The sequence below is a fragment of the Mesoplodon bidens genome, assembly GCF_964165515.1.
Source record: "Mesoplodon bidens genome assembly, chromosome: 1".
NCBI lineage: Eukaryota > Metazoa > Chordata > Mammalia > Artiodactyla > Ziphiidae > Mesoplodon > Mesoplodon bidens.
In genome coordinates this window covers 215,495,254-215,509,888 of record NC_138176.1, presented here as the reverse complement: position 1 = coordinate 215,509,888, position 14,635 = coordinate 215,495,254, and the positions used below count along the sequence as shown (strand labels likewise).

At 45.0% G+C, this 14,635-nt stretch overlaps 1 protein-coding gene across 6 annotated transcripts in view; it reads right to left on the bottom strand.

The window, feature by feature from the left end:
- NFKB1 (nuclear factor kappa B subunit 1) overlaps window positions 1–12,329 on the bottom strand; it is a 132,533-nt gene extending 120,204 nt beyond the window's left edge. For 3 of the 6 annotated variants that reach the window (XM_081242358.1, XM_081242363.1, XM_081242361.1), the window contains exon 1: window positions 1,903–2,047. The gene's annotated coding sequence lies outside the window, so the exon portion shown is untranslated. Of the gene's footprint in view, window positions 1–1,902; window positions 2,049–7,841; window positions 7,971–10,012; window positions 10,028–12,247 lie in introns of those variants that run through there. The other 3 variants (XM_081242359.1, XM_081242360.1, XM_081242362.1) reach the window with 3 other exon arrangements.
- Between the last annotated feature and the right edge of the window lie 2,306 nt (window positions 12,330–14,635).

Sequence of the window (14,635 nt, the reverse complement as noted above, 5' to 3'; positions counted from 1 at the left end):
AAATCACCACCAATCCCTAATTGGATTATATAGAACTTTCTTTAAAAAGTCTTTCAAACAAGGTTAGAAGTGGTTTTCTATTCACGGCAAGCAGTATTTCAGTCCAGTAGGCTGTGGCCCAGGAAGACATTTTATCTAAATAAGCTCCAGAGGGCTTTGAGGAGTTGCAGGTATCAATGTGGATGAGTAAGTTCAGGAGATCTCATGTTTCCATTTATCATATATGTTCTTCTCACTTTAGCAATTTAATTACATGATAAATTAATCTCTTTTTATTTCCTGTCTTCTCAAGTTCAGAAGCTCAAAAAGATACTCTGCTTTAAGTTATTTACATAACTTCTTTAGTGCATCAAACAGTAAAAGGATTCATCTCTAGAAAGCACAATGTTAAAATCAGGAAAACAGCATGCTTCAGCTGAGGGCTTTATTTTAATCAGATTCCCATTTAAAGTTTTAGCAACAGGAGTGCAATTTAAACTACTCAGGAATATTCAATTGAGGTATTTTGCTAGAAAAATAAGCACTGAACATCTTGATCCTAAGCTTTAGTGTTTACCAAAGATCACCAGTCTGTAGAAGAACATTTCTATGCCAGAGCCATTAAATGTTTTAGTAATACCACAGTCATTCTCTCAGATTATGGGCTTTATAACAAAATCTTTAAGTTAAATATAGTTATTTAGTTATCTGCAATACTGAAAAACCCTACTTAGCAAAGTCCATGAAAACCTCTTAAATCTTGATAATCAAAGCCAAGCAACCAACCAATCTTTGTACAAACAAATTTCCTAATTTACTATGGTAAATTAATGAGAAGTTTTATGTAGCCATTGATTCTTACACACCACTCCTGATAATGTGATTCCTGTTCAACCTACATACCAGAAGAGAATAATCTGAATATTTACTCTATTGGTTAAACTATCCTACATTTCCAGATACACTTTCTACTGGAGTCATCTCTCTGCTCAGAACAGCACGTCTACCAACAAGTTCTGAAGAAGCAAAAGATGGTATTTTGACTACTTTATCAAAAATGTATATGGAAGCTCAGATATTTTTTAAATTTATTATTTTAAAATGTCACGATAGGCTTTGTTTATATCATTTTTGTTTTCGAGGTCATGCACAACACATGGTACCGTTGTCCAATTGTTTTACATAATCAGGGTGTCTAAAAAGTGCTCTAAGTGGGTAATTTCGCTCTCAAACGCCAGGCAGGCCCTGTAGGATCAGTACCAGGCCCTCCTTATCTTTTGAAAACTAAGGTACAGGTCCTATAGTAGGTGAGCATATCCTGTCCTGGTTGGTTGGGGTGTGTGTGCGTGTGTGTGTGTGTGTGAAGTGGGGGGCTTCTTTTGGAGCTAGGAGACCAGGAATAAGGCTGTCCGGTTCAATCTTGGGGAGCTGGGGAGGGCTTCCCAGCCCAGAGGACTGACATGCACTTCTGCTTTCATTTCGTGGAACGCCCTTAGGTGAAATCTGCTTCTGCACTGCACCAACCACCTTCCCCTCACTCCTCCGCGCCCAAGCGCCCCTCAGCCCTCAAGGCCCGACCCCCCGGCAGGGGGAGGGGAGGTGGGGATTAAAAAAAGTTTGCGCGAGTTCCCCTCCGCGCCGCGTTCCCGCCCCGCGGAGGGACGGGGGAGAAAGAACGGCCCGGGCGGGCAGCCGCGGCCCTCCGGCCGACCGGCCCGTGCTTAGTCCGGGGGTGCCTTTCCCCCCTCGCGCAGAGCCCATGCGCCTCTCCGCTACTGTCAACCTCTTCCTCCGGTCTAGCCGAGCGGTTAGCGCAGGAATGAGGAAGTCCAAGCGGGGCCGGACGGGGTGCGGGGCGGGTGGGTGGCGGGAGTCGGGCCGCACTTCGCCGGCGCGGCCCCCGCTTGCCCGAGTCTGGCTTACCCTGCTGGCGGGTCCGCGCTCGGTCTCCCTGCGCCTGTGGCTCCCGCTCCGGGGCGGCGCGGGCCTGGGGGCCGGGGAAGGAAGAGGCGGCGGCCGACCGGAGCCGGAGCGGGTCGGCTCGGGTCCGGGCGGGCGCGCGGTCTCGCCGGGCCAGTCAGCGCCGCGCCATGGCCGCAGCGCGGGCGGAGGGAACGCCGGGCGCGCGGCTGCGGGACCACGGCGTCGCCGCCTTCCCGGCCGCGGCGGCTCCGGCCTGGGCTGCCCCGGGCTCTTGAGTGAGGCTGGCGGCGGGACGCTGGCCGAGGGTGGCGGCGAGAGGCCCGACCGACGGGAAGGGCAGGGGAAGCTGTCGTCGCGTCGCCGGGCCGCTCCGGTGGCGAAACCTCCTCTTCCTGCCCCGGCTCGCTGGTGCACTTCTCTCTCTTTCTCTCTCGCTCACTCTCTCACTTCCTGGCTGGAAATTCCCACTGACGTCGAGAGAGAAGACAGACAGACGGACACACGCGCGCACGCCGCGGGGGCGGGAGGTGGGGTCGTCGCCGGGGGTGGGGGAAGCCCGCACGCCTTGCGGGGGTGTGCCTTGCGCCCCCGGCCCGGCCTCGCCGGCCAGCTCCGCACCCACCCCTCGGAGCCGCTGCGGGGCGCCGGCGAGGGGCGCACGTTCGGCGCCCTGGATGCCGGCGTCCCCCGCGGGGCGCCCGCTCCCCCGCCGCCACTCTGGGAGCCCCGAGGGCAGCGGCGGACGGGGACGCCCCCTGGAAGCGCCAGCGGAGCCGACTCTTGCTGGGAAGCGGGCGGCGCGGAGGCGTCGGCCGTGCGGCTGTGAGAGTCAGCGGGTCCAGAGCCCCGAAGGACAGGCCCAAGCATCCAGAGGGGATGATGGGTCGGCATGGAGCCAGGCATGCTGTGTGTAAAAATAAGTCTCATCTGTATATTGCATTTAAGTGCTCTCAGTTACTCTCAAATCTCTTTACAGATTAAACTGGAAGGTCTGTAGCATAACTGACTTCTGTCCAGGGAAGTCTGAACGTCTGCCAGTTTGGGGTGAGGTCTCAAATCTCCTGGTTTTGACAGTTCTTCAGAACTTTCATTTACAGGGCATTGTCAGGCCTTTATGAGAATTACTGTCGGTGGAATTAGAGTGATGCTGGTGGCAATGGTTTTGGTTCACAGCTCGGAAAGAAATACTGACCCGGCAGGTGGGAATTTGTTTTCTTCTGGAGAGACCGCTTCTAGAACCTGCAGATCACCAATCACTAGCATTTGAGCTTCTTTACATGCCAGGCACTGTGCTAGGCGGGGCAGGGAATACCTTGGGGTAGATTAGTTCCCCAAACAAGAAACCAGAGCTGAAATAGATATTTTAGTGCTAATTATCTCACCACTGAATTCAGTGATAACTGTGTAAATTGAACTTTAAAACATCAGGAATCATCGATTCACCAGGCAGGGTTGCTATGGCATTAGATTGCCCATAGCAATATTCCCTGCGTGCCTACTCCTTGCCATGCCCCCTCCCTCCTCGGGTTATAAGAATCTTATCGGTGGAGTGTTCAGCAGAGGATTCGAGATCCATTTGTTTAGGTCTGGGGTGAATCTCTGCAGTGACCTTGGGACCAACCAACAATCTTCCTTCAAGCCATTTCGTTTAGCCCCCAGGGGCTGGTTGAACAGCTGGAGTTCAGGGGATTTACAAAGACTGAAGACAATGACTTTTTAGAAACCCTGTGTTATTATTTATGGGACATTATTAGAAATTGTGCCAATATTGTTTTTAGTAGATTAATATATAGTTTATAAGAAGTGATTTCTGCCTCTGTCATGAAACAACAAAGTGTTAGGAGAATAGTCTTCTTTTTCCTTATGGGGTAAGTGTGAATATTCACACAGTTCATTCTGCATGGGGTGGTAGCCCATCACTGAAAGAACCAATAGACAGTATTGTTAGAAGAGTCAGTGTGACATATTATGGGAACAAAAATTAAAGAGTGTTAATTACTTAAAAGGATTAAATTTCAAATTCAAAATTATCCTGTACATTGAACTTTAAAATTGAGGTGGGCAGAGGGGGTGGTCTATTAAGCAGCTGTTTTAGTTTTCTAGGGCTGCTGCTAGAAATTACCACAAACTGGGTGGCTTAAAACAACCAGAATTTATTCTCTTACAGTTCTGGAGGCCAGAAGTCAGAGATCAAGCTGTTGGCAGGGTCATGCTCCCTCTGAGGGTTCTAGGGAAGACTCCTTCCTTGCCTCTTCCTAGCTTCTGGTGACTCCTGGCAATCCTTGGTGTTCCTTGGCTTTAGCTGCATCACTCCAACTTCTGCCTGTGTCTTCACGCGGCCTTCCTTCCTGTGTCTCCTCTGTGTCTCTGTATCCAAATCCCCCTCTCCTTCTCCATTTTAAAGACAGGAGTCTTTAGATTTAGAGCCCACCATAATCCAGTATGATCTCATCTTAGCTTGACTACATCTGTAAAGAACCTATTTCCAAATAAGGTCATGTTCATAGGTATCTGGGGTAAGGACTTGAATATATCATTTTGGGGGACACAATTCAATGCACTACAGTAGACAAAACTATAAAAGCCCTCCATCTGCTCTTTTTGGCTCACCAGTTATCCTTCCTGTACTCCCGCTTTGTTTCCCAATACTTTTTCTACACCCTATACATACCTGCTTTCAGGAATGTTTCTTACAAATTCACCTACCCTCAGGTGTCAGAAGGCGTTTGCCACTATCAGAACACAACGGAAAAAATGCCTGTGGAATTTCAGTCATCAAGATTGTGGAAAGGGCAAGTTGTGTCATATTTGTCACTAAATCTTTGAAATCACATGAATTTCTCTTCTCATAAAGCTGCGTGTTGGAAATGTTGGCGTCCAGAGAATTCTGAGGTTCAGATCTATATACTGGACACATCAACAGTGAGAAGTTATATAGTGTGTAATGAGTATTTACAAATACAGACTCATACATCTGAGCCTTACAAACTCCAAGACCTATCTTGGGGATAGAACAGGAGTGAACTATATTTCTGTAAAGGGCACAACTTGCTTCAGCTCAACATGTTTAGAAACACCCAGGTCACAGCTCTTGGCTCTGGGAGCCAAGATGAAATGCAAAGACTTCACTAGACTTGAAATCATACTTGACTTAAGAGTCCTGGCTTTGCCTTGAATTATCTGTGTAACTTTTGCCAAGTTTATATGAACTTCAGTTTTGTCACCTATACAATAAGCATAACATTATAGTGTATATTATATAATAAGCTGTATACTAGCTTTATATAATGCTTTACATTATATATGTTGTGTTGCTACGGTCTGAATGTTTGCGTCCCCCTCAACGTCATATTTTTAAATCCTCATCCCCAAAGTGATGGTGTTACGAGGGTGGTCCTTTAGGAGCTGAATAGGTCATGAGGGCAGAGCCCTGATAACTTGGATAAGTGTCTTTATAAAAGAGGCTCCAGAGAGCCAGCTCCTTCCTTCTGCCATGTGAGGACACAGCAGAAAGTCTGCAGCTGGGAAGAGGGCCCTCACCAGACCATGCTGGCACTCTGATCTCAGACTTTCAGCCTCCAGAACTGTGAGAAATAAATTTCTGTTGTTTACCAGCCACCCAGTCTGTGGTATTTTGTTATAGCAGCCCAAATTAACAAACTAAGACATGGCTATATAATATACATGTAACAACATATGTGTTGTATTATGTATATATACAATAATAACATGTATTTTACATTATGACAACTCTACCTCACGAAGCTCTAGAGACAAAGGGGAGATAAAGAATGTAAAAGGCCTATGCAAATGTAAATAGTTATCCCAAGAAAAAGGACTTGAAATTAATTTCCTCATAGGCTTAAGTGACATAAATGCTCACACTGTTGACCACTGGGGCAGACACCCATCCTTGTGGCATCTCTCCCTATTGATAGCAAAGTGTTGCATTACACCTCTATTAAAGTACTTGTCATGTTCTATCTTGTGCTTGCACAGTTAGCAGGTCTTATTGGAAAAGCACTCCATTAGCCTATAAAAGTGGGTACAAAAGAAAAAGAAGATAAAGCTGGGAAGAATGACCTCTTATGTAATAGCCAGGACAAAAGTGATTTGTATAATGGATTATATCACCAAGAGTAAAACCAACAGGAGAGGGCAAAGAAATCATCTTCCTCTTAAGACTGTATAGAGAATCCAGAATTATATTCCCTTGACAATGGAGACACACTGAAATGGAGACAAGAAATTTCAAAGAAGAATGTCACTGGTCTTAGAGATACTAGCATCTTTTCTATCAGCTCAAATGATATTTATGTACTACCATCACTGCCGTCAAAGAGTTCGCAAAGCTCAAAAGAAGTGCTTGTAATTATACTGCTAGGCAGAGTACAGTAAATGCTTTCATGGAGGTAGAATCAAATACTTAGGCATAGGTAGGGAGAGATATAATGGTGCTTGCAGTATTGCCTGGTGGTTAAGCTCTCGAGCTATGGAATCAGGTGCTACCTTCAAATTTGAAGCCAGTATCTGATTGTGCCCTTTGCAGAAAATAATTCACTCTTGTTCTTCCCTGAGTAGCTGTGTGACCCTAGATATAATTGTTTCAAGCCTCCTTTTTCTCACCTGTAAGACAGGATGATAATTACACCCCACCTCATAGTGGTATTGTAACGGCCAAATGAGGTAAGGTGTGTGAAGCACTGACCAAGTTGCCAGATGTTCAGAAAACTCATATTTATGTCGGTTATTATTAGTAGTACTGCTGTTTCTCAGAGGAACAACTCGATGAAGATGGCCCTTAGTGGATGCCACGCATGGTGGATAAGATATGATGGTGAATTGACCAGGAGAAAGAAAACGAATGAGGGAAAGTGAGACTTAAAGACATGAGGTCTGGGTTTAAAACACAGTTTGTAACAAAAGGACTTCGGAAGTGGAATTGTATGTTGTAATAACTAACGTAAAAAAATTAGATTTTTTCCCAGACACCCACTTGTCAACATTTTTTTGGTCTAATCTCACCTCTCTAAAGCACATTCACTGCACTTAAAATATGTTCAATACATAATAATGTTTTAAAAGATTATTCTTTCACTTAAAATGTTATACACATTGTTTCACCAAAGAATTGGCCATAAAAATATATCCCACACGCGAAGAGACTCAGGAAGAAGAAGGTGTGGGAGAGCCAGGATTTGGACCCAAGTCAACTTTCAGGAGGCTAAGATGCAGGTGGTGGAAGGAAAGTTAAAGTTTGTGGAAGGTGAGGGTGTAGAAGTCCTGGCATCATTTATCCTTTTTTTTGAGGCAATAAAGAAAGGAATAGGGCTTCCCTGGTGGTGCAGTGGTTGAGAGTCTGCCTGCCAATGCAGGGGACTCGGGTTCGTGCCCCGGTCCAGGAGGATCCCACATGCCGCGGAGCGGCTGGGCCCGTGAGCCATGGCCGCTGGGCCTGTGCGTCCGGAGCCTGTGCTCCGCAACGGGAGAGGCCACAGCAGTGAGAGGCCCGCGTACCGCAAAACAACAACAACAACAAAAAGAAAGGAATAGAGTATCTGTTTTCCTCTTTATGGGAATCACAAAGTAGTAGTCTTTTGCTGCTTTTATACAATAATCATTTGATATTTACCAACAATATAACTGGGCAAAACAAAACTTTTATGGCACAATGTATCTTAAATAAATGAACTACTCAGGCTAGAAAGAGTTGACATTTTATGTTATCGTCTCATAATCTAAGTGAAGAATGATTTGAACTCAATATAGTAGCAGAAGAATCATAATCTCTGTCATTTATCAAATACTTATTATTTGTGGCACCGTTTCCAGTGTATTTACATGATGTTTGGGATAAATAAGACTAGCTGCTATTTTCTAAAAACTTAAATCTCAGTGATTCAACACAATAAAAGTTTAAAAGTTTACTTCTCTCTCACCCAAAATTCACTGCAGAAGCTCCTGGGTGGTGGCACACAGGGGCAGCTCTCCTCCAGGTAGTAACTCAGCCATTCAGAATCCCTCCAGAATATAACTTCACCATCATTATGTGTTGCTTCCAGTGTTGCCTGAGCAAAGGAAGAGAGAGAGCATAGGAGATGTACGTCTTCCTTTGACTGAAAGTGACACAACACTTCTGCTCACATTCCATGGCCCCGCTCAGATGCAAGAGACCCAGGAAATACAGCTTTGCTGGGTGTTTAGGAAGAAGAAATAGGTTGGGTGAGCACAAAATTAATAACTGTTACACATGTGTTAACTTATTCAACTCTCAGACAATCGTATCAAATAGGTTGTCATTATCCCCATTTTTACAGATGAAAAGTCAAATAATTTTCCTAAGGTTTCATAACTAGTAAGTAGCAGGGGAATCAGGATCTGAACCCAGTTGATTTGCCTCTGCTGTCCAGGCTCTTAATCACTACACTAAACGATTTATCCAGTGTAATGAAAAGGAGAAGGATGTAAGAGATTTTAGAAAATAGGGTCAATAGGACCTGCTTACCGATAATACACGCAGTTCGAGAGAGACGAAGAGAGAGAGGGCTCTGAGTTTTCTAGTCTGGGTACTTAGAATGGTAACATCATAACTGAGAAAGAATCTGTGGAAATATGATGAATTCAGTTTTCATCATGTTAATCATGATAGGCTCAAGGAGATCACGTGGAAGTGACTAATGTTCAGTTGGAAATTCAAGCCTGATGCTCTGAGAGACATAGGATTGGTGATCTAAATCAAGAGGTAACTGCAAAGATGCGGTGGTTGTCATGAGAGTGTTTCTAAAACATTAATGACCAAAGAGTTGGAAGAGAAGAGAACCAAGAACAGAAATTTGATGAGTAACTATTTCTGGAATTGGTGTGTGTGGGGGTAGCAGGGGAGGGGAGAGAAAGAGAGAGGTGCTTAAAGACTGCTCAGGTGTGACTGAAGGCAGGAAGAAACGTTGGAAAACCAGAGAAGAGAAAGTTTCAAGGGTCAGAGAGTGCTCAACAGTGTCAAATGCTGCAGACAGTTCCTAAAAGGTCAGAATGAGAAGAAACAGTTGAATTGGGGAATTATGAAATCCCAAGCATGGCTTCAGGGGATGGGTGTGCAGCTAAGGAAAGAAGCCACTTTGCACTCTGTTCACCCTGCTCACTCTGTTCAGAAGAAGAGGGGACTTTACTATAAATTCTCAAAATGCCACTGATACCAGTGGCTCTGGTCCTAGGTTACTTCATAGGGCAGTTTCAATATAATGATGGGAGTCAGGAACCACATGACAAGGGGCTGACAAGTGAGTGGGAAATGGAGACAGGAAGGCAATAAATGTAAAAGAGTTTGGAGTGAGAAGAAGGGAGGAGAGAGAAATTAGTGTCATTCTTCATTTATCTAACATTTATGGAGTTCCAGGGGTAAAGGAAGTTTGGAAGGGTTGGGAAATAGTTTAATGAGTTATAGACTTAATAAAAGAAAGAAAATTCATGAAGGAGCAAGGTGCCAGAAGAAAAGGGAAGTGGGATGTGTGGAGGTCACAGTCTAGGTGAAGGAATTGCAGGGGACAGGTCTTTCTACGTGAGCAGTGAGGAGGAAGCGGAAAGAGAAGCTCGCAGAAAGAGGAGATTAGGCTCATCAGCTGAAATGCACACAATCAAAAATAACTATTAGATAATGTTTTGTTGTTGTTGTTGTTGTTAGCACTGCCATACCAAAAATACCACAGGCTGGGTTCCTTAAACAATAGAAATGAATTTTTCTCATGATTCTGGAGGCTACAAATCCAAGAATAAGGTGTCACTGCATTGGTTATTTCTGAGGCCTCCCTCCTTGTTTTATAGGTAACTGTCTTTCCCCTGTGTCTTCACATGGGTCCCTCAGAATGTCTGTGTTCTAATCTCTCCTTTTTGTAAGGACACCAGTCATATTGGATCAGGGTCCACTCCAACGACCTCATTTTAACTTAGCTCTTGAAAGACTCTATCTCCAAACACAGTCACATTCTGAGCAACTGGAGGTTAAGACTGAAACATATAAACTGTGTGTGGGGCAGGTCAGGGGACACAATTCAGGCCACAACAGAAATATCTTCTACTGATCTGCACGAGACATGGAGCTAGAGGAACAACTCACCCCAGTTTTCCCAGTACCGTCTTGGTTTTAGCAGAAAGCTCTTCGTCCAGGAAACCCTCAGTCCCCAGTTAACCAGGATGATTGGTCAGGCCACTGGAAGCCAACAAAATTGGTCTGAGTGAAATCAGACTGGTTGATTTGAGACAGCTGCCAATTACTTGTTTTTATGGAGGGGGTTTCTGTCTTCTGAAAGGTTCTATATCTGGTTGTCAAAGCTATTCATAAGTGATCATCTGATACTTATATATTGATATATACATATATATCTTTATATATATAAAGATATATATATATATATCTTTAATAGGATAAATGTGCCTTTGCATACATATATCCTGACAAGCTTTTACAGAAACCTGAAAGACATCATCATAGTAACACCCATTATAATAGATCTCTATTCATCATATTGGCAGCAAGACTAAAAAAAAAAAGTGTCAGGACTTACTGAATTGCAAATTCAAACAATGCTACTTCTCTGTTGACGATTTCACTGTTTCAACAATTTTTTAAAACTTCAGATTCAGGATGCTTTAGAATTACACTCATTTCATGTAAAGAAATTGTTTCAACAGCACTTACAAAGTTTTAACAGACAACTTTTTCTGAGTGTGCGTGTGTACGTGCCCACACCCCACATGGCTGCAGGCAGATGTCATTAGATCTGCTGAAGTAGGGGACACCTGAAGAGAGTTTGCAGTGAGACTGTGTGAGCAACTAACCCTGGTGGTCCTGAGGCTGTAGTGCAGTGAGACCCACAGTTCTTGAGGAGAAAGGGGCTGCCCTACGGTGAGGCGCCAAGTCCTACTCACCTTCTCAGTGGAGTCTTTTCTGAACCCCAAAGTTGCCTGAGATCCTCCTCTTATTTGCTTCTCTAGTTCCTGGGCCACTGCAATTGATTTAGCTTATTGTATTGAATTGTATGATACGAGTAAATGGTTGTTGAGTCAGTGTTTGATTCATTTTAAATTAAAAAATATGTGAAATTTTCAAAAAAATAAAAAAGTGAAGTACATAAAAAGAAATGCAAAGTTGATAAATATAACTAGTTGAACTTACTCTGTGGAGCGAGCTGTGTGGACAGAAAACAGATGGCACCATCAACAAGTCATTAACAAGACTTGGATGAAGGAATTATTTTCAGGGGTGGGAGCAGAGTTAAGGGACACCCATGAGGGATGGCAAAGCATCCTAGAGATAACAAGAACGGGGAGCCTTTACCACTCCTAGGCCTGAAAGGGCAAGGAGGGAGAGTGGTGTCTGGAACCAAGGAAGGGCCTGTAGCTATGTGTGAAGTTTTAGAAAAGAGCGGGGCGCTTCACTAGAGAAACGAGCCATGGACAAGTCACCGCATGGCAAGAAGGGAGCCAATAGAATACGTTACCTAACCTCTGCCTCCACCATGCACGTCTCCAGCGTTCCCCATTAAGAGGACCCCATTGGAAGCCAGAGGCACAAAGCAGGATGGAGAGAGGTGGAGAGTGGATCTGCAGGAGCAAGTACAGAGTATCCAGAACAAAATGCAAATACGAAATAACCACTATGTTAAAAGAACTTAACTGGTCAATTTCTAGTGCTACATGCAGGCTCACTGCGTAGCTAATCCACCCTGACAGGGACTGAGGCTGTAAGGCCTAAGCATGGTATAATGCCTGGAAACATCTTCATAGAATGGAAGTGCTACAGAGAACACATTGCTATCCTTGTCACAGAGTGTGGCCTTAAACACTCAGCCATCCAGTTCCTTTTAAAAGCCTGTTAGAAGGAAGTCGTAAACAGGGAAGAGAGTCTACCGAATAGGACATGGGTGCTATTTACTCCATTTCAAATTCTATTCTTGGTGGAGCCGGGAGCGCTCAGGCCGCAGCCAGGAGGGCCGGCCGGCCGCGAGCACCGCGGACACCAGGCCGAGGGGGCGGGCCCGAAGCCTCGGCCTCGCCTCCGCCCGCGCCGCGCCCGCAGCTTCCCGGCCGCCCGCTCCCGGCGGCCTCGCGGGGCCCAGATCTCTGCCCGGGGAGCGCCGCCGGCATGCTGCAGAAGCGGGAGACGGTGCTGCTCCTGAGACCCTTCCAGGGCCGGACTCTGCGGACCGTGCGGGAGCATTACCTGCGGCCCCGCGTGCCCTGCAGCGGCCCGCTCCGCCCGCAGCCCGCCGTCTGCCTCAACGATGGGAAACGCTTGTCTCGCGACGTAACTCATTACATGATCCCAGACTGGAAAGTCATTCAGGATTACCTCGAGATCCTTGAGTTTCCTGAATTGAAGGGAATTATTTTCATGCAAACGGCTTGTCAAGCTGTGCAGCATCAAAGAGGCCGGAGACAGTATAACAAATTGCGAAATCTCCTGAAGGATGCGCGTCACGATTGCGTTCTCTTCGCTAATGAATTCCAGCAGTCCTGCTCTCGCCCTCAGGAAAGCAGGGAGTCCATGGAGAAGTGGCAGAACAGGAGCATCTACAGTGCAGCCGCTTGGTACTGTCACCACTGCCAGGACAGGATGCCAATCGTTATGGTGACAGAAGATGAAGAGGCAATTCAGCAGTATGGAAGTGAAACAGAAGGAGTGTTTGTGATTTCCTTCAAGTATTTCCAGCTGAATTACCTGGACAATTTTTGGCCTGATTTAAAGGCTGCCCACGAACTTGGTGAGTCTATCCTTCAGTCTCGACAAGAAAGAGAGAATGAGAGTCAGGAGAGCCACGGGAGAGAGTACCCAGAACATCTACCCCGGGAAGTGTTAGAAGCCGGCATTAAGTCCAGGCGCTACATCCAGGTGAGGGTGATAATGGAGAATCGGCACCAGGACCAGCCAGGGTGTTTTCTTCTCTTCTTTACTTGCCTCCTGTCACAGGCCTCTGATTTCAAAGGCTGGCAACAAGACGGGCCTGAGTAAGCCAGGGCTGTCGATGTTCAAGGTGATGTGGGAGTTCTGCTCTGTAGACATTGCCCTCCAGTTTGGAGGTACTCTCTAGTGTTCTTAATTAGGTTACATACCGAGCATTACACAAGTAGCCTTTAAATGACTCCTGTCCCTGGGAAAGAGAATATATTTTTGAATCAAGTTCTGGAGGTTTGGCAAAAGTTTAAAGTTCGGACTTCCCTGGTGGCACAATGGTTAAGAAAATGCCTGCCAGTGCAGGAGACACGGGTCAGATCCCTGGTCTGGGAAGATCCCACATGCGGCAGAGCAACTAAGCCCGTGGGCCACAAATACTGAGCCCACGTGCTGCAACTACTGGAGCCCACGGGCCTAGAGCCGGTGCTAGGCAACAAGAGCAGACACTGCAATGAGGACACCGAAATGAGAAGTTGGCACACCACCAGGAAGAGTAGTCCCCGCCCGCTGCAAGAGAAAGTTTGTGCACAGCAACGAAGACCCAACACAGCCAAAAATAAAAAAAATAAAAAAATAAAAAATGCTCATCCTAACAGAAAGACTCACAGACATAAAAAACAAACTTATAAAAAAATTTTTTTAAGTTGTTGAAATATGCCTTCTTCATGCCTTTGCCATTTTCCTGCCCTTTTCAAGGGCCCCTTTGTGCTCCCTCAGAACCCAGGACCCAGGTGCTGTCAGGGTCTTGAGAAGGAATCAAATAAACTATTCAGACTTCAAAAATAAATAAATAAATTCTATTCTTATATCAAACTGGATCAGCAGAAAGCCTTCTAAGTACCAGATTACATTTGTCCATGGAAGAACAATTTTTGTTGATTTGAACCTGAATTATTTCTAAAGCATTTTATTCACCTGCTTAGATCAAGTCACAACTCAGTTGAAAAGCTTCCACTGTCCTTTTGATCACTCAGCACAAATACCAAAGTCCTTACAGTGATCAAAAAAGGCCCTTTCAATATCAAACTCTTAGAGGAAAACATAGGCAGAACGCTCTATGACATAAATCACAGCAAGATCCTTTTTGACCCACCTCCTAGAGAAATGGAAATAAAAACAAAAATACACAAATGGGACCTAATGAAACTTAAAACCTTTTGAACAGCAAAGGAAACCATAAACAAGACCAAAAGACAACCCTCAGAATGGGAGAAAATATTTGCAAATGAAGCAACTGACAAAGGATTAATCTCCAAAATTTATAAGCAGCTCATGCAGCTCAATAACAAAAAAACAAACAACCCAATCCAAAAAATGGGCAGAAGACCTAAATAGACATTTCTCCAAAGAAGATATACAGACTGCCAACAAACACATGAAAGGATGCTCAACATCTTTACTCATTAGAGAAATGCAAATCAAAACTACAATGAGATATCATCTCACACCAGTCAGAATGGCCATCATCAAGAAATCTAGAAACAATAAATGCTGGAGAGGGTGTGGAGAAAAGGGAACCCTCTTGCACTGTTGGTGGGAATGTAAATTGATACAGCCACTATGGAGAACAGTATGGAGGTTCCTTAAAAAACTACAAATAGAACTACCATATGACCCAGCAATCCCACTACTGGGCATATACCCTGAGAAAACCATAATTCAAAAAGAGTCATGTACCAAAATGTTCATTGCAGCTCTATTTACAATAGCCAGGACATGGAAGCAACCTAAGTATCCATCAACAGATGAATGGATAAAAAAGATGTGGCACATATATACAGTGGA